This window comes from Pinus tabuliformis, chromosome 9, assembly GCF_031772625.1.
Source record: "Pinus tabuliformis cultivar Carrire ecotype Pingquan chromosome 9, CPIR1, whole genome shotgun sequence".
In the NCBI taxonomy this organism is placed as follows: domain Eukaryota; kingdom Viridiplantae; phylum Streptophyta; class Pinopsida; order Pinales; family Pinaceae; genus Pinus; species Pinus tabuliformis.
The window spans coordinates 1,079,941,326-1,079,964,799 of NC_142307.1; positions in this window are offsets into that span (position 1 = coordinate 1,079,941,326).

Genomic DNA, 23,474 nt, shown 5'->3' on the forward strand with positions numbered 1-23,474 from the left:
TTATATTTTATGAATATATCAAAATGTATGGAATGTATATTTTCTTATCTTATTGGATACTCATTTAAAAAAATTATTATTTTTATTTTTCAAAATTACAAAATAATTAACCATGTTGTAAGTTGTAATTTTAAACAAATTCAGATTTGGATTTTCTATAATTAAACATAAAAACTATAAATATTTTTTATTAATGTTTAATTATATAATACTAATATTATGGGTTTCCATGTTATTTAAACAAATTAGATTTGGTTTTATAATTATTATGTCAAACTTTAAAGCTAAAAATTAATTTTTAACAGTGCAATCTTTTATAACCAATTTGGATGTAGTTCATTGTTATGGCAGTAAAAAATGAATCTCATGAGTCAATTTGGTTGTAGTTCATTGTGATGGTAGTAAAAAATGAATCTCATGAGCCTGGTGGCACCCACACATTGGTATAGCTCCACCCAAGGAACCATTGATCTTTCTCCATGAATCAAAGCACCATAATATATGGCATTTCTATTTCCCGCAATTGAAAAAGCACCATAAATCCTTCTACATGAGCATTTGGCTTCCATATTGTTGAACTAAACATGGCAATACTTTCCTGTGGCAATAAGAATTTCTGAAACCCTCATCCCCCTATTACAAAATATCTTAGAATCTGTCATGTTGGAGTGTAGATTCCCTAGTAAGCGTATAGGAGTGTAGGGGAACACAACCTCAAAGTCAATGGGAAGCTAAGGGGAAAGGTTTGTGCATCTAAGAGGGATACCTTGATTACATAGATGTGGTTTTCTAAGCTTTTGTATTAATCAAATGTATATTTGAGGGGGAATTCAGCCATAAAAAAATGCTTGACTGAATTTTCATACACAAGGGTTGATTCTACTTCAAATTTTGATACTTTGTGTTTACTCACTTTAATGTCATTACATATAACTAATAATTTTGCAACTCCTTGTCCCATTTGATCTCATTTTATATCAATTGTGAAGTGACTAAGCCTTGAACCCCAAATCCTCATAGCTAAGATTTACAAAGTATGCATTGCCTCATTTCCTCTCATTTTACTTCAGTTAAATGGAGCAACTATGCCTTAGCCCCAAACCCACACAACTAAGCTTTGCACACTACAGAATCCTCTCTCTCCCTCGTATTGCACTTGGTTTAGATATGCTTTTCTTAGAAGAGAAGAAATGTACCATTACTCATCTGATCCCATTACATTTTCCAAGCATTGAGGACATTAATAAAATTTCAAAATTCAATTTCACACTCATTTGATGTAATCACCATGTTCCATCAATTTAGGTAAACTCTACAAATAAATGTAAGTAATTATTTTGATTTTTTTCATTGATTCTAAATTAGCAAGTGAGAAAACTGCAGATGCATCTTTATTTTTAAAGTACAATCATCCAAAAAAAACTCATCAAAGACTAAAGATAGGTTAAAACCTTTATGGAGTGAAAGATATTGTTGGTATCCTCCAGAATAACACTACTTTCAAAAGTTGGGTTTAGTTTTTACCACAAATGCAAGAACCAAAGTGAGGAGCTTATTTTAAAGTTTTTATAACATGATATATTATAAAATAATTTGGAGAAGCACACAATATAAAAAAGTTTTGTATATAATATCATTCTAGATAGAGAAAAGTACTCATTAGGCTATCTATGACATGAGTAAGAATTGCTACCCACCTACTTCCAAAATCTTCATGGATATTTAAATATTAAAAAAGGAATTGATTAAGCTACCAATGACTAAATAAGAGTTATTCCCCACCTTTCCAAACTATCATGTACATTTAAGCTATCATATTTTATCAACATCCTTTCCATGATGCAACACGTTACAACCTTCCATTATATTTATGCATTATATGAGTTGATGTACTTGTAAGGTACATAAATTCCAAAATAATTGTCCAAATACCCATGTTTCTATTAAATTAATTGTTTAAGTAAGAGATACATTCTATTGTAGGAAGCATGCATCAATCAAACACTGCTCTACTCATAGTTTACAAACCCAACAAAATTTTCATACACAAACACATTCAATACTAATCCACAATAACAAACAATGCTCAAAACAATATTCTTCATCAAACATCCACCAATGCATAAACAATGAGGAGACAAGAGACACATAGAATATGCGATCAGCCAAGGCCAAAACCTCTCCAACATGAGAGGAAAAACCAAATGAGATCTTCTTCTTATATAGACTTCAATTGATGAATACCAAGACCATGGCCTAGACCCTTAACTCAATGACCTCTCCAAGACCAAGTCACAAGCCTCCTTGATTCAACTTTGTTATTTTTTCTTGAGTCAATCATGATCAGGCTTCTTCCTTCAATAACTCGACTATCCTTCAAATTCCAATTCCATGGATCAGATCTGTACTTCTTGGCCCTCTTGCATAAACCCTAGAATGTGTGGTTGACCAACCTTTTGAACCTTGATCTTCTTCGCTTGGACGGTATGAACTCTTATTATAATTCAGTGTGTCACCTTGCTTATCTTCTTCCTTGATTCGACTTCTTGGACAACAACAAGATCTTCAACCTTTTCTGTAGTAGATAGTTCTTCCTTCCTTCGCACGTGTGGATCTATTAGCCCTAAAACAGACCCATAAACAACACCAAAACCTTCTCTCTTTGTTTCCTTCTCTTGGTTGGTTATCTTCACACTTCTTATTACAGACTTACTTAACGAAATTTGCTTGTCCACAAATGGAGGATGAGCTACCCTATATATAGTGCTTTGTCCATCAAAAACACATGCTATGAAGTGTTAAGGAGTGCTAGGGGAACACAAGGGAGAAATAGGTGAAAATAATGCATGCAAATGAACGATTAAGATTTTGTGATAAGAATTGTTAGTGAGTTCCAGGTGTGCTAAGGAGGGAGTGATAAGGTATGATAGGTAGTGTTAAGGCATATTAGAAGCCAGGGAAACATGCCAATATGTGTCAGGTGCTAGGGTGTGCCAATGCATGCCATGGAGTATTATGGAGTGCCAGGGAAACATAAGGGAGCACTAGTTTCAAATGCATGTAAATGAATGACTAAGAGTGTGTGAAAAGGAGTGTCAGTGAGTTTTAGGTGTGCTAAGGAGGGGATGACAAGGTATGTTAGGTGGTGCCAAGAAATGCTAGAGTGTTAGAGAAACATGCTAGGGTATGCCAATGCATGTCAGGGTATGCCAATACGTGTCAGGGAGTGTTAGGGAGTGCAACATAGACACAAAGGAAAACTAGTTCAAAATGCATGGAAATGAACGAATAAGAGTGTATGGTAGGGAGTGTCAGTGAATTCCAAGTGTGCTTAGGAGGGAGTGAAAAAGTTATATGCTAGGTAGTTCCAACGCATGCAAGAGTGCCATGACATGTCAAGGAGTGGTACGGTATGATAGGGAGTGCTAAAGCATGCCATGGCATGCAAGGAATGCCAACATGTGCCACATAGTTCCAAGGGATTGTTAGACATGCCAGGTGCTATGCCATGTCAAGATGTAAACTATGTTGCTTAGTTGTTTTATGGCCATGGTTAGACGTGAGCCTTGACTTGGTAACTTCTTAAGTGACATGAGCTAAGATTAGGCATGAGTAGCCTAAGATGAGTTATAGGCCATTCTTACATGAACAAGGGATAGTATAGTTGTAGTAACTATAACTTGGTCAAGATGTTGTAGTCGAGGTAGGACTTGGTTGGTTCCCATGTCTTAAAACCAATAAGGGTAGTTATGAGGGCATGATAGCTAAGGAGTGTCAGGGCATGCCAAGGAATGAAAAGGTGTGATAACACATGTGAGACAATGTCAATGCATGTCGAGGAGTGTTGGGTAGTTTGAGGGAATCACAAGGGAGAACTAGGTCAAAGTGCTTAGAAACAAATGAATATGAGTGTCTCCTAGGTGTCCCAAGGATGAAGTGTATTAGGATAATTTCATAATAGGACTTGCGATAAGTAAGCCTACAATTATGATAAGGGGATAGAAAAAGAAATTTTAGACAAAGGGAGACTTTTGTCTAGGGACAACACTATTTTTTCAATGACTTGGTTGGGTTCGAAAGTCATAAAAAAAGTAAGGCTATCTATGAGGGCATGACAACTAGGGTGCACCAAGGTGTGCAAGGAATGCCAAGAAGTGATAACACATGCTAGAAAGTTCCAAGGCATGTTACTCATTCCAAAACATGCCAAGTACTAAGGCATGCCAAGAGGTGTCAGGTGCTAGGGTGTGGCACCAAAGCCTGCTAGGAAGTGCCAGGGAAACACAAGGGAGGAATAGTTTCAATTTCACGTAAATGAATGAGTAAGAGTGTGTGATAGGAAGTGTTAGCAAGTTCTAGGTGTGCTAAGGAGGCATTGACAAGGTATGTTAGGTAGTGTCAGGGAAACACAAAGAAGGACTAGTTTCAGTTGCATGGAAATGAATGAATAATAGTGTATGATAGGGAGTGTTAGAAAGTTCTGGGTGTGCTAAGGAGGCATCTCTATACAAATTTTGGGAGATTTTGGAGAAAATTTTGTGTTTTGGTGGAGACTTGAAATTTTTTGTCTAGCAGCACAACAAGCTCATGCTTTTCTTCTACCTCAGGGCTCCAAATGATGTAAAATCAACATTTTTTGAAAGCTTATGACCCCATATCAAACCCCATTTTCCCACTTTCATCGTCTGTGGATTAGGTTTTGAGAAATTTGCAAAAAATAGGCCAAAAATAACCTTTCTACCCCTCTCTTTCCATTTCGTTGTGCACCTGGAGACACCTTCGGAGAATGGCCATATCTCAGCCAAATGTTGGTCATTTTGAGTGAAACAATACTCTAAAGACATCTACACTCTCCCATATTTCTAGAAAAGGCTTCTGATCTGGATTTGAAGTTCAGAATATCACTCAAAAATGGCCTCCAACAACTCGCTATACACCTAGAAATTTCTGAGACTTTTGTAAACTTTTCACTGTGTAATTTTTTGTAATTCATAGTTTGACTCTGGTAAAATTCAAAAGGATGAAGTAGATGAATGTGAGGGGTAAAAGTAAATGTAAATAATGGGTGGTTAGTATTTATAAGTTTTTTTGATGTAAATTTGACCTCATTTATGATAGAGGTTGGAGTCAAAGTTAATTGTAGAAGTCATTTTTAACTTCCATATACATTAGGGTTTGGTTAGAACACCTCATGGAACAGTTACTAGAGTCATTGATTCAACCCCTAAGAGTGGGGAGATGTTGTTTTGTTCTTTATGTATCAGTTTCTCAATGATAGAATGGGTTAGATTTCAGAGGAGAGAACTATTGTAGCTTGTACTTGGACATTTTCTGGAAATCATGGGACACAATTTGCAACTATTATCTAGGAATTCATGTGCAGTAAGTTCGTGATGTTATTTTTTCTTTGTTATAGCTTTATATGAAATATATTATTCTTCTCTTTCCATTCATCAAATATTCAATGGTTTTCCTTACATTTTATAAACAAAATTCTTTTCATAAAGCTCTGTTTTGATGGAAAAATCATTATGTGTTACTTTATTTCTTGCTTAATGAATTCATGTTTCATGCTCATTAATACCTTTTGCTTATTCTAAACACTACGCTACACCAAAAAACCCTAAGATTTGTTACAAAAGTAATGCTACCTTTCTCCTTTTTGTATTTTTTGTTGTAACATTTTAATTCTCTCACCTAGCTACCTAGTTTTTCTCCATTATCCAACAACAAAACCCTAAATTTTCCAAAACCCACTTGAACCTAGCTATCTAGCCTAAAATCCTTTACAATCCAGTCATATCTTTGTTGTGATTTCATAGAGATAGCACTATCTGGTTTGGTAGGACTAGCTACCAAAACTAAAAGCTTGTTCTATGATTATCTCCGTTGATCTCCTCATCAACCTGGGACATTGTGGAGGATAACAGAGGGCATGAAAACTAGGGAGTGCCAAGGTGTTCTATTGAATGTAATGTTCCAAATTCATGGAAAAATGTAATGCTAGTTGTAAGGTCATGACTGCCAAGGTGTGTTAGGGAATGCTAGGGCATGATAACATGTGCTAGATAGTACGAAGACATGTCAAACAAGATAAGACATGCCAAGTGCGAAGGCATGCCAAGATGTACAAGGGTGTGACAATGCATGCCAAGGACTGTCAAGGGAACAAAAGGGAGGAACAAGTTAAACTACAAGTAAATGAGCACATAATAGGGTTAATAACTCATCAATTTACCTTTTCCATGAGGGTCATGCTAGGAAAACCAACACTAGGTGCCAATAGGTGCCAAGTTCCAAGTGTCAATGAATTCTAAGTGCCAAATCTTCCTCTGTTTCTTCTCATCTAGTTTCCAATAATTGATCTCAAATAACTTTAATATTAAACCTTTCCAAATCATACCAAGTCATCTCAACGCATGCCAAACATTCTAATACTTTCCAAGTGCCAACACATGCCAAGTGCCAATGTGCATCAGGGAGTGTGATGCATGCTATGAAGTGGAAGAGAATATCGAAGAGTGCTAAGGTGTGCTGGAGAGTGCCATTGCATGCTGAGGAGTCTTAGGGAGTACTAGGACAACACAAGGGATCACTAGGTAAAAATGCATGGAAGTGAATGAATATAAGGGTGCCTCGGGGAGTGTTAATGAGTGCTAGCTATCATGCCAAGGAGGGAGTGACAAGCTATGCTAAGCATGGGTGAGGCATGCCAGGTAATATCAGGGAATGTCAAGAAGTGCTAGAGTGTGCTAGGTATTTTCGGGGTGTGCTAGCATGTGCCAAATAGTGCGAAGGCATTCCAGGTCCTAAGACATGTTAGGATGTGCATGGTGCCATAGTATGCCAATACGCGTCAAGGAGTTTCAAGGCAACAAAAGGAATAAACAAGGTAAAATGCAAGGAAATGAACACATAAGAGGGTTAATAAGTCAGGACTTTATCTTTTTAAAAAGGGGCATGCTAGGCACACTTATAATATGTTCCAATACATGCCAAGTGCCAATGTGTACCAAGCTCTAATGTTTTTCAATGCAATATTTTGCCAAGGTGTTCCAGGGCATGCCAACACATGATAATGGAGTGATATTCTATGCTAGGGAATGCCAACATGTGCTTGGGCATCCTGCTCATGGCAAGATGTTCTAGTTACAAAGATGTTCCAAGACACGCAAGGTGCCAAGGAATGTTAGTATACTGTTCCAAAGCATGTTAAGGTATGCCATGAGTGTTAAGGAGTGCTAGGTCTCTCTCATTAATAGAATTGATAGAGCTTGATTATGTATTAAACAATATAGTTCCTACACACACTAGTGGAACTTTATTTAAAGGAAATTTGCTAGATAATAAACCTAATAGAGATGAATCATGTGTTGAGTCATAGGAAACTATATTCTTATGACTTGAGGGAAATGATACACACTGATTAATTCTTAACAAATTGACTGACTATTATAACCACTATGACCTTGGACACATAATAAAAAAGACTCCACAACAATGGTCTTAAATCGTTATCTTTTGATAAAAAATATAGTAACAAGTACAAAACTCATTGGAATGATCAATGATGTCGAACATTTTTTGACTGTCACCAAAAGTAACAAAAAATAGCATTGGTGAGGGTCAATAAAATATCGTCATTAGAAGTGTCACCAAAAAGAGAATTAGTGAAGGGCCTTTAACGACCCTCACAAAAAGTATCACCAAAGAGAGAATTAGTGATGGACCTTTAACGACCCTCACCAAAAGTGTCACTGAAAATGAATTTTGTGACAAACCTTAAAGGACCATCACTATATACACTTACAACAATAATTTTTTAAAGACCATCACCATATGCGACATTGGTGACGGACCTTAAAGGCCCGTCACAGGCATGAACCATCACAAAAAACTCATTGGAATGATCAATGATGACGAACATTTATTGATCGTCACCAAAAGTAGCCAAAAAAATCATTGGTGACAGTCAATAAAATATCGTCACTAGAAGTGTCACCAAAGAGAGAATTAGTGATGGGCATTTAACAACCCTCACCAAAAGTGTCACCAAAGAGAGAATTAGTGACGAGCCTTTAACGACCCTCACCAAAAGTGTCATTGAAAATGGCTTTGGTGACAAACCTTAAAGGACCATCACTATATACACTTACAACAACGCTTTTTTAAAGACCGTCACCATATGTCACATGCATGACCCTCACCAATGACCTTTTTTCTTGTAGTGAATTCTTTAAGCAGCAACCTTTGTTGATGCTTGAGCTTGCTAAGTTCTTGCAGAGAAATATTTGCTCGAGTCTTTTTCATATCTTCCACTATGTTATAATCCATGGAATCTGAAACTACTAGCATTTTATATGATGAGGGAGGGTTCATAGGGAGTCGCAACTCGAGCTTTCTTTGCGGGAACATTCTCTTTAGTAATAAGATTTGAATTTTTCTTCTTTTGATTTGCTTGATTAGGCTCTACTATACTTTTACTTCTGGTGTTTACTGGGAGAGCTTCCTGTTCACTTTCATTATCAGAGTTGGGTAAGATAAAGTCCCACAGTCCATGACATTCAACTGTTTAATCTTCTTCCATTTCTTCAGCTGATAAAACTGTATCTTCTTCTTCATCATCATTCAGGTCAGATTCTACATTAGATATAGCATTAGGTGGTTTAGGGTCAGTTGGCTGATTTATTTTAAAATTTCTAAATGGTCTTTTTGCAGAAGTTTCAGCTACCTGCTTTTTTATTTCTACCATTTCATTGGACATAATTTTAAGAACCTTTTGTAAGCCCTCCATGTCATATGGATACTTGGTTGCTTTCTTCTTTGAATCATCTCTAAAGGTAACTTTCTTGGATTTCCTTTCTTCTAGAGCTTTTTTCTTCTCCAAGGCAAGGATATGTTTTTCAACAGCTATTGCTTCCTTCATATTTTCTGCTAATGCTGGTTTGGCAACCCTATCAGCGAAGATGGTTGTGTTTTAAGGAAGAGAAAAAATGTACCATTCATTTCGGACCTCCTCACTAGGCTTGGATGCCGTAGGTATTTTATTCAACAATTTATTGAAGCGTGAGTTGAAGTCCTTAATGGGCTCTTTTGATTTGGATTTCATGTTGGATAGGTCATTAATCAAAGTTGTTGTAGACCTATAATCTCCAAACTTAGTTAGAAATTGCTCTTGGAAATCATCCCAACTATTAATAGAACCTGGTGGTAATGAAAAGTACCATGATCCTGCTACTCCTTGTAGAGTGTATGGAAATAGTCTAACAACAACATCTTCTTCCATTACTCCATTCAAGTTAATCGATAACATGAAATTGTTTATATGTTCTTCCACTAACAGGCCATTGTCAGGATTAAATTTAGGTAGCCATTTTTTAGGATGTGCTGGCAATTGGGTCAAAGGTGCATGCATTCTGACAGCTCCTGGGTTGGTCCATGGACTTGGCTGAGGTTGATTATGTGCCATTGTTCAGCTAATAGTAGAAGAGGGTGATGAAGCAGTTGAAAATGATTGGGTAGAGGATATTGAAGTTCTTGTACATGTTTGGACTATGACCTAAAGTTGGGAAATAGATGGATGACCTTGCAATGGTGTGGATAGAATGGACGATGATGAGGAAAAAGTCTCACTGTTAGATTCTGATGGTGTCTTTGTAGCCCTTTTTCAACTTGGTAGAGGGAATTCAACTGGTGGAATTCCAAGCTTTTCACTCTTTTCCCTAGTAAGCGGCTGCGATGGGATATATTGGGAAGTAACACTGCCTTGGGACAACTCAGACTCTTCTTGGGATATTGAAATCCCTTGGAGTTTAGGAATCAAGGATTGTACTTTAGGAGGTTCAGGAGAAGAACTGTCTGGCTTGTTCAAGGTTTCAGCAGTGGACTTTGTATTTTTCTTTTCAACTTCTCACTTAGGAATAGGATATTTAAAATGTGAAGGAGAAGTTGGAGGTGATGGTGAGGGGGAATTACTCTTAGAATGGCCTGTAGATTTAGATTTACTCACCATTCACAGTCTAGTCCTCTTGGAGCCAAAAATGTTGATGCCTCTAAAATTGTAGCACCAACAATGGGGGATAACCACCTGGTCTGGACTTTAGTGCAACTCCTTCTTTGTTTGGTATGGTGGCTTTGACTAGATACTATGGGACCAGTTTCCCAATAAAGGTGTGATTTGATGAGTGGGTGTTTAGAATATGTAACAAGATGATAGATGGTTTGGATTATAATACTTGTGAAAATATACAAACATATATATATATATATATATATATATATATATATATATATATATATATGTGTGTGTGTGTGTGTGTGTGTGTGTGTGTATTTAACCCGGGTGATCTCATAATAATGTGATTCTTGATGATTCCTAGAAGACAAATGATAATATAGATTATTCACTTATCTACAGAAAGATGCATTTAAATGATGATTACTTTGAATAAGAAATTAAAAAAAGTAATGTGAAAACATATCACATAACATACTAATGTTTATCGTTGATATATGTATATAATATAACAATTTTAGATCATTCAAAAGTGAAATAATACAGAGTTGTTTGAAACATGAGAATATATCAACAATAACAAATCAATGGAATGCTAACTACATAAAACAAGACAAAAAACCAATGATAGAAGTACCATATGCATTTGAGTCTCATTATGCAAGTGACACTCTAGTTTAATCTTCTTATTCTGGAAACTCCAAGGAGATACAAAAATGCAAGTCTTTAAGAAACTCTTTCACAACAAGTTTGAACCTGGATCCAAGGCTTATAAAAAATAAATTAAGAACTCTAGAAGTGAAAACTTCTCAAGTCTAGTTTTATACAAATTGAGGACCCTTTCTAAAATGACATAAAAGAGTATTTATAGTAAAATTAAAAACAAACTATCCATAAAAATTGCTGAGAGTTGTTGGAACTGCCTTCATCAAAATATGGGATTTTAATTTCAAAAACAGAATTGCGATAACCTTTGAAGAGATTCATCACATCTATTTTTTCTCTTGTGTCTTCAATCGACAAATTGAGAGCATGGTTTGGATTTTTGGAGGATGACTCAGCTTCGCCTGTAACTGTCCCGTGTATGTGGCATCTGATAGCTCTGGCATCATGCGATAAACAACATCATCAAGGTGCTTGATATTCATCTATTGGCTATGTGTCTTGACCAAAAAGGACCAATGTTCATCCCAGTTAAGACCTTGTACTCTATTGAGCTGCTCCTCCTTGGTGTCCAAATCTTGCTTCCATTTCTTCTCTAAAACTTTCACCTTTGAAAGTTTTTTTGGGGAACAATCAGAAATTAAATTGGCACCATATAAGTTATCATTCACCATATCAATAACATTATTCATTATAGCCCTAGCCTTGGAGGCAGCTCTTTCTTATTCTATCAACTATGTTACCCATTCTGAAAACAATATCTTTTTATGAGACTTTTCAATTTTAGGTAATTTAGCAGCTCTTCCATCTTCTGTGCTTTGCCAGGAGAGATAATTTTTGACTTTATCATATGCATCTTCAAATTCTAACCTAGTATTAACTGCTTGGTCAAACTGTGATGTCGTTATGATGCATAATGGATCAATAAGAGATATTTTCTGGCAGAGTAGATTCAATTGTTGAGATAGAGCCTTATTTTCCTCTACTTAAACTCTTCAACCTTGGGATAATCTTTGAATTTTTCTATAGAGAGTTGTAACTATGTGATTTTCTCTTCTTTAGATTTAATCTCTTTCTGATGCATCAATTTAAGTTTCTCGAGCTCTTGAGACAGCTTTTGTTGTCTCTAAATGGCCTGTTGGTCAATTTTCTGCTTTTCCAGGTTTAATTGTTCTTCAAGCTGCTCATTCTTTTGTTTCTCTACTGTTAACTGTTCCTCAAGCTGATTAATATTTTGTGTCTCTACTGTCAACTGTTCTTCAAGCTGATTAATCTTTTTATCCTTTGATCAATTGATTCACTTCAGTTGCCTTATCAATTGTAGCAGCTGTGTATGCCCCTGCAAATTGCGATAACTTAGTCAAATCCTCAGAAGGATTGACCTCTGAATCTTTTGATATGACATTCATAAATTCAAATTGAGGAGCTGTGGATGATGTTTGATCTATTTTCATCTTTTTCCTCTACCTCTTGACTATAGCCCTATGTTTTGGGCTATAAAAACACATCCAAGGGTGGAATTTCGTCAATGTTCAATGTAATTTTTCCTGAAGGATTTTCAAGGATTATTTCTATCTCTTTTTGAGTTGTGTCTTTGTTGGGTGTCTCTTTAATCACAATATCAGGAATAATGGGCCGTTGTGTTCCGGGAGGTGCTGATGTGATAATGTTTTGAGGATCATTCTCACTTTTGATTTGTTGATCAAATTGCTCCCATTTTTTAATCAATATGGGATCAATGTGAACATTAGTGTTTAGTTTTTCACTAGCCTTATCACTTGTTTCAACTTCTTTAGAAATCATTTCAATAACCTACTCTCTGTTATGCTCTGTTTGCTGAATGACTGTTGTAGTACTTAATAAATCCAAAGGTACTGTCAGTAACCTACGTGTCTTGTATTCAATGAATTTGTCCATTTTCTTAGCACTCAATTTGAATTTTTCCAGATGACTTACTGTTGAGAATAATTCTACCGAAGCAAATAAGTCATCAAACTCATCTTCCTCATGCAAGAATTTATTAACTTTCATCTGAGTGGTGAAATTGAAAGCAAGCTTCTTTGGGTCATATTGTTATTTAGGGATAACAGCTAGACTCAGATCCTTTGTCTTGTTTTCTTCTTTCTCAACATGTTTAAAATCATGTAATGAGTAGGTGCCGCAATGAAGAGGAAAGGCAGGCCGCAACTGTTTCTTGGAGTCTTTAAGATTTCTAGACATCCCTTTTTCTACTATCTGGTAGGCTACTTCCCTGGCTAATATCTTATGTGGAAAGTAAAGTGGAAGGACATGAGGATCTGTAATGCTACCAAAAACCCTAACATAGGTGAACGTCTCTTCTTTGAACTAACTGTCGATTGAGGGTAAATCAATGCTAGCCTCATCAAAAGAGCTGAGGAGCAGGTTTATTAAAGATAGCTTGATGGACAGGTAGGATGAAACCATGGTAAACCTTGTATAAATTATTCTTGTATTCAGACTTCCATAAATATTTATGGTAAATATGAATGGGGGTTGGATCCTGAACATTCCATTTCCAACCTAAGATTGGAAAGTTGGAATTAAAACAAATTGTGCCAACTATGTAAGCACTCATATGGAATGGGGGCACAACTTAGGTAGTGACAAATCTGTTCTTTCTATAATCCAGTATTTGACTAGCCATTTTATCTAATGGTTTCCCAGTCCATCACAAAGGAGTTTATCGCTGCCTCTATCAATGGAACCATTTCAATAGAAAATCTAGCAGAATCAGGGCTCCCAAAGAGTCTACACATCATAGCAGTAGCATAAAAATATAGAGATGCTAAGGAGTCCATAGAATACATACCAGATGATTCATATTTGTGCTTGTTAGGAAAGTGTCTCCATTGCTTGATAGGGTCTGATTCAATCTCATTCTCTTTGGAAAAAGCTTCTAGGGATGATTTGTTGTAGTGTCGTTAGGGATCTGGCAAGTGATACATTCTCTTGACATCTTCAGGTTTAAAGGATCCAAACATCCTTCCATCAGCTATGAAGAAAGCTCTATCCATTATGTTAATGCTCTCGATTACCCATCTTACCATATCATTATATGGTAAAATCTTTGCATGGGCCACTATTTGATGGAGGAAAGAGTTGGCCAAATCATTGGGCGTGTTTTCTGATTTATCGATTCCATCAATTGTTGCTTCTTCTTCTATCTCCTTCGGATCTTCATTTTCAAGCAAAGCATATATGCCTTCCCACGAGGTGTTACCAAAGCCTAGATAGCTAGTAATTGATATTAATGTGAATTTTCCTTGTCCTTCTTCCACTATAAGGGGAGCTTTTGTCTTTTGAGCTCTCTTAGAAATCTTGACTGACTGCGTGATTCTGGATTTACACTGCAAAATGAGAAAGAGGAGCATGAGAGGAAAAAAACTTTGATAGCAGCCAATACAACTAATTACAGACTAAAATAAGTTATGTGCATTAGATGCAAAAGATCTCATATAGTACATAGTCACAAAGGATGAAATCCTTAAATGATTGTAACCATAACTGCCTCTTAATGCATTACCATATCCTCATAATGTGAAACTTTAATGCCGAATTAATATATATCGCATTGCAAGTTTTCCAATAGTCCTTTTAGAACAAGTGTCACAACTCTGCGATTTTATGATTAGCGATTGTATTATTTTAATACGTGTAGAGCCATCACATATCGCAAATTGGGAGTTATAAGCACTATGTCCAAAAGAATTCCTTGTATTGTTGCAATTGTAATGAGTGATGAGCTAGCATGTAGAGTTGGCGGGTTCCTTTCAAACTTGGCAAATCATGTTTTTCCTTTGTAAATCATGTTTTCCTTTATAATTCATTTAACATTATATCGCGAGTCTTCATAGTATATGTTACTTGTTTCTATTGGGAGCACGGTATGTGATATGCGATCATGATAGTTATATTGCATTGCAAGGTTTCAACGGAGTGCCCTAACTTATTCCTTAGGATTACTGATATGCGAAATGTGATAGTTAAATCACATCGCATGTTTATAAACAGATCATTTCAATTTAAAAATTTGCAATGAGGCATTTGCGATGACTTTGATCGCATCGCAACTTTTCAAATGGTTGTTCATTGGTCTTAAGCAATTGTTATTTGCGATGAGTGGTTCCAAACACTCATAAAGAAAGTTTTATATGAAAAGTATGGAAAATCTATTTTTACTCAAAATGTTTTATTGATTTTTATATCCTAAAGGGGACCTATTTCTTATTTAGCATCTTTAGACTAAGATTAAAATTTGAAATGGGGGGTTGTTGTATAGCACAACGCACTGTCAGGTCAAGCACTCCATCAATCTAACCTCGGGTGCGCCACTACCCAATGGACCAATCTATCAATGCTTTGTTCTTGAGAGCGATGAGATCAAGAGGCAGATTTAGTAGCTGATGAAGAAACGGCACATCAGGCCAAGCTCATCACCCTATGGGAGCCCAATTTTATTGGTACAGAAGAAGGATGGGACCTAGAGACTCTGTATTGACTATCGAGTAGTGAACAAGATCACTATCCGGATAGGTATCCCATCCCATGAATTGATGACCTTTAGGACCAGCTCAAGGGGGTCAAATATTTTAGCGGGATTGACTTGAATTTTGGTTATCACCATGTGCCTATCGAACCCTTCGATGTGTGGAAGACTGCCTACAAATCCAAGGAGGTTCTTTTTGAATGTCTGGTCATGCCTTTCGGATTGATGAATTCCCCCACAACCTTCATGAGATTGATGGATGACATCATGTGACCCTTCACCAATGCCTTCGTGGTGGTGTATTCAGATGACATCTTGATCTCCAACTAGAGTTGGGAAGAGAACCTCCACCATATTCGACAGGTCCTTCAAACCGTATGACAACAGAAGATGTGTGCCAATTTAGAGAAATGCACTTTTGGCATGACCCAAGTTCAATATTTGGGGTACATCATTGATGATCAAGGTGTGCATGTGGACCCAAACAAGGTACATGTCATTCGGGATTGGCCAACCCCAACCACTCAAACAAATCTCCACAGCTTTCTAGTTCTTGCCAATTTCTACTGCAAGTTCATGTTTGGGTTCTCTCATATCACTTGGCCTTTAATTCAAGCCATTAAGGGCAGAGTGAAAGAATAAAAAAATTGGTCTAAAACCCAAAAGCAAGAATTTTCTTAGTTGAAGCATTGCATCTTCTCTGCACTAGTGCTCACATTACCATACTTGCAACAACCATTTAAGATTGAGACAGATGCCTCTGACTATGCAATCGGTGCAGTTCTTACTTAGCAAGGGCATCTAATGGCTTACCACAGTGAGAAACTTTTAGGAATAGTTCGAAAGTATCCAAATTATGACAAAGAAATGTATTCCATTGTGTAGGCATGTCGTCAATGGAAGAATTATATTATGGGGAAGGAACAATCATCGACACATACCATTGAGCCATGCAGTTCACATAGACACAAGGGAATTTTCAAAACGATCACCATCAGAAATGGTCCACCTAGCTACAATAATTCCATTTGAACATTAAGTACAAGAATGGCAGCACCAATAATGTTACATACTATCTCATCTGACCACCATTCATCGCATTGATCACTATGTTCGACTCCTATGGGAACGAAACTTCGGGGTGGCCGCATCTTTACCAGAGAAATCCAGAATTCAACAACACATAATAAACACTCCTAGAAAGGAAGAAAGTTCCAAATTTTCAACTTCAGGATGAACTGTTATGCCACTTGGGACATATCTATGTTCCTTCAAGAGAGTGTTCGAAGATGATTCGGGAGGCGCACTACAATTGGGTCACTCAACATTTCAGAGTAAATAGTGTCAGTACTGCAGAAGTATTTTTATTAGTTGAAACTTCTTCAGGATGTTGGGAAGTACATTAGATACTACACTTCCTATGCCATTGCCAAACCCACCAACAAGAAGCAATGCTTATATACTTCTCTACCTACTCCTAGTCGACCTTGGGAATCTATCTCCATGGATTAGATGTCGAACCTTCCTTCTACTAAGAACGGAAATGACTATGTTTTTCGTGGATGTTGACAGGTTCTCTAAGATGGCGATCATGGTGGCCTACAAGAAGAGTATCACAGTGGAGGCCACTTCTAATATCTTCTTTGAATGAGTGTGGGTACACTTTGGGATCCCACATTCCATTATCTAAAATCGAGACAATGGATTCCTAAGTGCATTTTGGTCAAGTCTCTGGTCGATGCCAGATACCAAACTAACTAAGTCCATGATGTTCTACCCCCAAACTAATGGCCAAGAAGAGGTCATCAACAAGATGATTGTACACATTATGTGCATGTACAACTCGAAGCATCCATGCACATGGGATGAAAGTATCCCCTATGATCAATACAACTACAACAGAGCTCTCCATAGCTCAATGGGTCATAGCCCCTTTCAGGTATGGATGGGATTTTAGCCATTATGTCCCATTTGTATGGCCATATGATTTGCACTTGCTCAGGAATATTTGGATCATATTCAGTCTAACGCCGACAGGGCTAACATCTTCATTGAGTGCATTCAACACATCCACCATTGGGTCCATGATATATTGGACAGAGCCAATTATAAGTAGAAATAGCACCATGATCAGCATCAAGTGTCGTACAAGTTCCAGGTGGGTGACAAAGTTTCACTACATTTGCAGAAGGAGCGCTTTGTTGGACCCCACCACAAGATTCACCCACTCTGATATTATTATAACCCTATTTTCCACTCCATTATAGTGAAAGAAACCAAATATCAACTTACCTTAGTTGTTTGGCTAAAATGCATCAATTTTCACCTTTTATTTTACTTATGTGAGGTTTATCCCATGATAAAAGGGTGGAATTACATGATTGAGTTATTTCTCATAATTATTTGTCCAAAATATGATATTTGTGAGATAATAATTATTTCAAAATTGAGATAATTGAGAAAAATCTCATAATTGTAAAAAATGTTTCTAGAGTTTTTCATTCCCAAGGAGATCAAATTGACCCACTTGTGTATGAGTTTGCTAGGGGTCCATTATTGTATAGGTTTCTTAACTTCTCAAGCCAATAGGTGTCTAGATACATTCTCCTAGAGGATAGAATGAGCCTTTATAATCCCACCAAGAGGAAAGGAGAAAGAGTGATGAGCCTCATAAATGGGTAATTATATGGGCTCATTTTATTCCTAACCTAGTCAAATCAACCATTTTCTTAGCTTATTGTATGATTTTCTGATTATATTTATGCTTATAGGATGAGTTGAATTAGTTATTATGCCATGTGGTCTAACATGTATTTAATGTAGATTATTAATGGATTTTGAGGTCAAAGTCAAGGATCTAGTGGTCAAACTGCAACAATAACTCGAAGTAGATAGAGGAGAGGAATTATAGGAGGGAACCCCCCCCCATTTATTGCTCCTCACTTCGAATTCCCCTTCATTCATCTCGGAGTACAAGCAGTCGAATTATGCACTAGAAGGCAGTCGAGAAAGTGGAAGATGATTGATAGTTATCTTGAGTTTTTGGAGTCAAGCCTCCTTGATTTTAAGGAAGCTATTGGTAGCTTCAGATGTATAAGTAGAGATGCCTAGGGCCTCACTAGGGTCAACCTTTCTTTGCCTGTGTAAACTCTGCTCAAATTTCGAGCTAACAATTTTATGACAGTTTTATGTAATCTTGCTATTTTTTGATAATGAAGATGGAATCCTTTTTGAGCTAGCACTGAGTTACCTTAGAGGGCTGAAGCTCTTGGGTTAGGACCTAATCCAAGAATCCAAGCTTCTCTATACTTGTATTTGTATTCTTTACTTCAATTTGTAGATTAGTTTGTTGTTAGATGTATTTCTCTTATGGTTAAGAATATGTTGCTTGTGATGATTTAGTAGCTTGCTTCCATTTGTGCTTTCTGTAGCAAGTTAAGCAGTGATCAGAGAATATTCAAAAGGCTAGTAACAGTGCCTTGTCCTCTCTTCCTCCCTCTAGGACCATTATTTGAGGCAAATACTCTCTTACTGCCCCAAAAACATAGATTTTCCTCATTCCTAGGACTTCTAGTGTTTGCAGCTCTCTAGTAGGTTGATAGTCCAGTTTTGCTTTGCTTTAGATCTTCTTTATCATGTTCACTTCCTGATTCGAAATATTCCTTTTTCATGATTTCCTTTCTTACAACATTTCCCAGCATTTCCTTCTATACATCATAGTTTAGGCCATTTTAATGCAAAACTTTGTTTTTCCTCGGATGCACTCATTTTATTGGTTTCTTGATTTTCTTGGTTGACTATCAGTTTCTATGCAACAAATCTCTTCTAGCAGTAGGCCAGCTTACCACAAATCACACCCTCCATCTGATCCATTCCCTATAGGTCTCCCAAACCTCACCTCAATTCTACCCTAGTTTCCTTCATTTTTCATAAAACTTCTTCCTCTCTCCTTGAGAAAACCCAATCATATTTCTCTCTCCTGGTGATTCATGGTTGACCTTAGGTGCCCTGACACCTCATTCCAACCTTCATCCACCTTTTCCACCCACTGTCACACACTCAAAACAATGAAAATTGCTCTCGGCTCCTCCTGTAGGCCTCCTGGAGTTTCCCTGTTTTCTCGTATAGTTTTCCTGTGTCCCCCTATAGTTTTTCTTGTAGGCTTTCTTTTGAAGTCTGAGTGTGGGAAAAGCCTCTAGAAGGCCACCTAAGACCTCCTAGAACCCATCTACACCATCCTACATCCTCCTAAGCTCCGAAACTTCCCTCTAACGCCACCTATTCACTACCACACTCACACACAATAATTTAGATGCATGTTAAATTCACATAAGAACACATAAAAATCAAAAAATATGTTTTTTGCTTATTTACTTCTAGAAATATCATGGTTAGATGTTGCTTACTTCCTTGAGTAGGTAATGACATTTATTTCATGGTTTTCATATTGTTTTTGGCAAAAGTAGAATTAGCTTATTAATTAGGGTTTACTAGGTTTTGCTTTACATTCTAGTCTTTCTCCTTTCTATAGTTAGAATAGCATCTATAGAGTAATATTTCTTTCCTTTCATCACACATAGAGCTTCTTCTAAAATCTATAGAAGTTGGCTTGAGCTCCTATTGATCTCACACCGGCTGACCAAGTGACAACCTGCAATGAGAACTAGTACTTATGCATATAGCACTAGGTTCTAAGTTTGTTACGAACTACCTGGTTGATAAAAGTTTTAATTTGGTAGCCCAGGAGTTGCAGCATTCTTGCTACAATACTGGCGGTCACCACTTTTTGGCGCCATTTCCAGGGAAGTGTCAGAGTATTCTGTGATTACTTCTTTCTTCTATTTCCTATTGCAACATTCTGCTAATAGTTTTTTTCGGCAAAAGTAGACTCGTCATTTCTTTTCTTTCAGTTCTGCATTTCCTTGCTTTCCTTTTCAACTCTACAAATTTCATTCAGTAAGTTCATTTCAGCTAGTTGCAGTTTGTCTTGTTCAATCAAAATTTCAGTTTCTGTAGGTACTTTCAGTGTGGGGAAAAAGAAACAAAAAACCAACCAAGAAAATTTCCTTTCATGCCTCATAGGAGTATAGATAACTTAGGAAAAATTTTACCCAACACCCCCACTACTTCACACAACCAACCTTCTCTCTTCTTCGGTGGTTGCAATTAAGAAGAACCCTTAGGTGAACATCTAGACATATTTGAAGAACCTATAGGAGAAGAAGAAGAAAAAAGCATTCCTCTAGAGCTAATGGCTAAAACCAGAAATGCTAGGGGAAATGGAGAGAGAATAGAGGGTACCTTCCCCATTCGAGGGACCAATGGGGACACAAAAATGAAGAATATAAGTCCTTCAGGCCTTCCTCACTTCCATGGTCTGAATACAGAAGATCCTAACACCTTCCTGTTCGAGTTTGCTGTCATCTGTCAAACTTATGACTATGCAGAAGATGAGAAAAAATTGAAACTGTTCCCTTCTACTCTCAAGGACACAGCACTACGCTAGTTCATGGGATTACCTGACAATAGCATCACAACTTGGGCTCAGATGTAGTAGGCCTTTAACAACAAGTATCGAGACTATTGTAGGTCAAAAGATACTAAAGAATAAATCTTCTGAATGACCATCGGAAGTGATGAGTCCCTGGAAGACTATGAAGAGAGGTTCCAGCTCAGTTACAAAAGGGTCAGTGGTACACTTGACCCTGAGTCTTCGAAGTTGGTCTTTCTTAGGGGAATTCGGGAAGACCTTTTAGACACCCTCTATCTACTGGCTGGGGGATACATCTACCAACTATCCTATGAGGACATAAAGATTGTTTTTAGAAACCATTTTAGAGCAGCGAGAAAGAAAGGTAGGGGGAGTCAACCCATAGCCAATACCTCTTCTTCCAATTCATCCATTAAAGGTGAAATTGGAAACATGCTGGAAGACTTCAAGAGTGAGATGCTGTGGACTCTTGCCATGCAAATGGATATCTTACATATCAAAAGAAAATAATAGGAAGAAGAGAGGGCTTTGGCCATTTTTTTCCCTGAATGCACTAGGAGGCATCCTAGTAATGAATGCCCATTGAACTCTATAGGGGTTTGTTCATTCAATGAAGAAGATCATTCTATGGATAAGTGCCCTTCCTTGCCCAGACTTAAAGCTGTATACTAAGGGGCCGAAGGAGTCACTGAACAGATCTATTACATAAACCAAAGGAGGCCGCATGGACCTAGACCATATTAGTAGGGATGCAAGGGACATCTGAGGCATACTACAACCCCAACCAAGTCACCTCCATACCTTCTTGGCCCCCCGTGCTCATTCTTCCCAGTCCAATCCTCCTCCTTGGTCCTTCACATCTCAATATCATGCCCAACCAGCCACCCATTCATTTCAATCCTATGCTCAGCCACAACCTAAGTGGAATGCATCTCATCAGGGGTGGAGGCCCTAATAAAACTCTCTTCCCGCTCTTCTACCTCCACCACATCCCCAATCACAACCGTTACCTTCTACTCCACCAAGGCAATTTAAAATTCCTACCCAGTCAAATCCGAACTCAAACAGCAGACAGGCTTAGCAAGTGTATACTGGGGAACCATCATGCCCAACTTATGTTGTGGAGATTCAAGAAATTAACTTGTGATCCGGGAAAGTTCTCCTAGATAGCCAGCCTCCACCCAGGGAGGTTGAGGAAGATAAAGAGGAAATTTAACCTCAAGCAAATCCACCATTTCCTGAGAGACTATACATGACAATCCAGCCTACCCCAGAAGAGACTGAACTCCTGGGAGAATTGAAACATTTATTTGTGAAGATACCACTTCTCCAAACCATAAAATATGTGCCTATCTACAATAGGTTGATCAAATAGAAGTGCTTTAGGCATCCAAGAAGGCGCAAGAGAGATGCCCCAACCATCAATGTCATAGGACAACGGTTTGACCTAATGTTGGGGCGGATAATCTGTCCAAAATATCTGGACCCTGGAAGCCCAGATAGCTTGAAGAGCAAGCTAGTGACTGACCCAATTCTCAGAGGCCCAAACTGGGACCTACACTTTCACATTCACACAGATGCCTTGAACAAAGCAATAGGAGTAGCCTTAGGAAAAATTTATGAAACGTTACCTTATGCCATATACTTTATTGTCAAAGGCAGAGTTCAACTATACAGTGATCGAGAAGGAACTCCTAGCTGGCGTGCATTCCTTAAACAAATTCAGACATTATATCACAGGCTATCAAACCTTTGTGCACACTAATCATGTTGCAATTATATATTTAATGAACAAACCAAATGTAAATGCTTGCATTATTAGATGGTTTCTTTTACTGCAGCAGTTTGATCTGACTATTATTGATAAGCCTAGTAAAGAGAATGTTGTTGCTGACTTTTTGTCTAGAGTAAATTTTCTTGCAGGTGAAGAAGGAATGGTGGATGACCAAATGCCAGATGAACACATATTTTCTATATCAGTACTCTCTCCACAGTTTGCTAATATAGCAAACTACTTGGTTTCAACACAGTTCCCACCACATCTATCCTCAAAAGGGAAGAGCAATATAGTAAGGAAAAGCACCCCTTTCACTTGGATTGGAGGCAATCTCTTCAAACTTGGCCAAGATCAGATCTTAAGAAGATGTGTTAGGGAGGAGGAATTCTTTGACATCCTCCTGACCTATCATGACAGGCCTTGTGGAGGTCATTTTGTAGCAAAAAGAACCGCCTTCAAGATATTGCAAGCAGGCTAATACTGGCCCACTCTTCATCAGGATGTGAGGAGATACACGAGCCAGTGTGATCAGTGTCAGAGGATGGGGAAACCCACTCCAAAGGATGAAATTCCCATGCAACCTCAAGTGACCTTCAAGCCATTTGAGAAGTGGGGCATGGACTTTGTGGGGCCTATCAACCCTCCTTCAAAGCAGAAGCAATACATCATTGTGTGCACCGACTACCTGACAAAGTGGGCAGAGACAAAATCAATCAAAGCAGTGACAGAGGAAAAAGTAGCTAAGTTTTTGAGGGAAAACATATTCTACAAGTTCGGGTATCTGAGAGAGTTGGTCACAGACCAAGGTAATCAGTTCACTTCCAACCTGATTGAAGACCTGCTCACACATCATAAGATCAAGCACAAGACTTCCACCCCTTACCATCCACAAGCCAATGGGCAAGTGGAGGTCAATAATAGAGCATTGGAAGGATCCTAACCAAGGTAGTGAGAAACAGCAGAAAAGACTGGGTGGACAGATTAGTTGAGGCCACTTGGGCCTACAACACAACATGGAAGA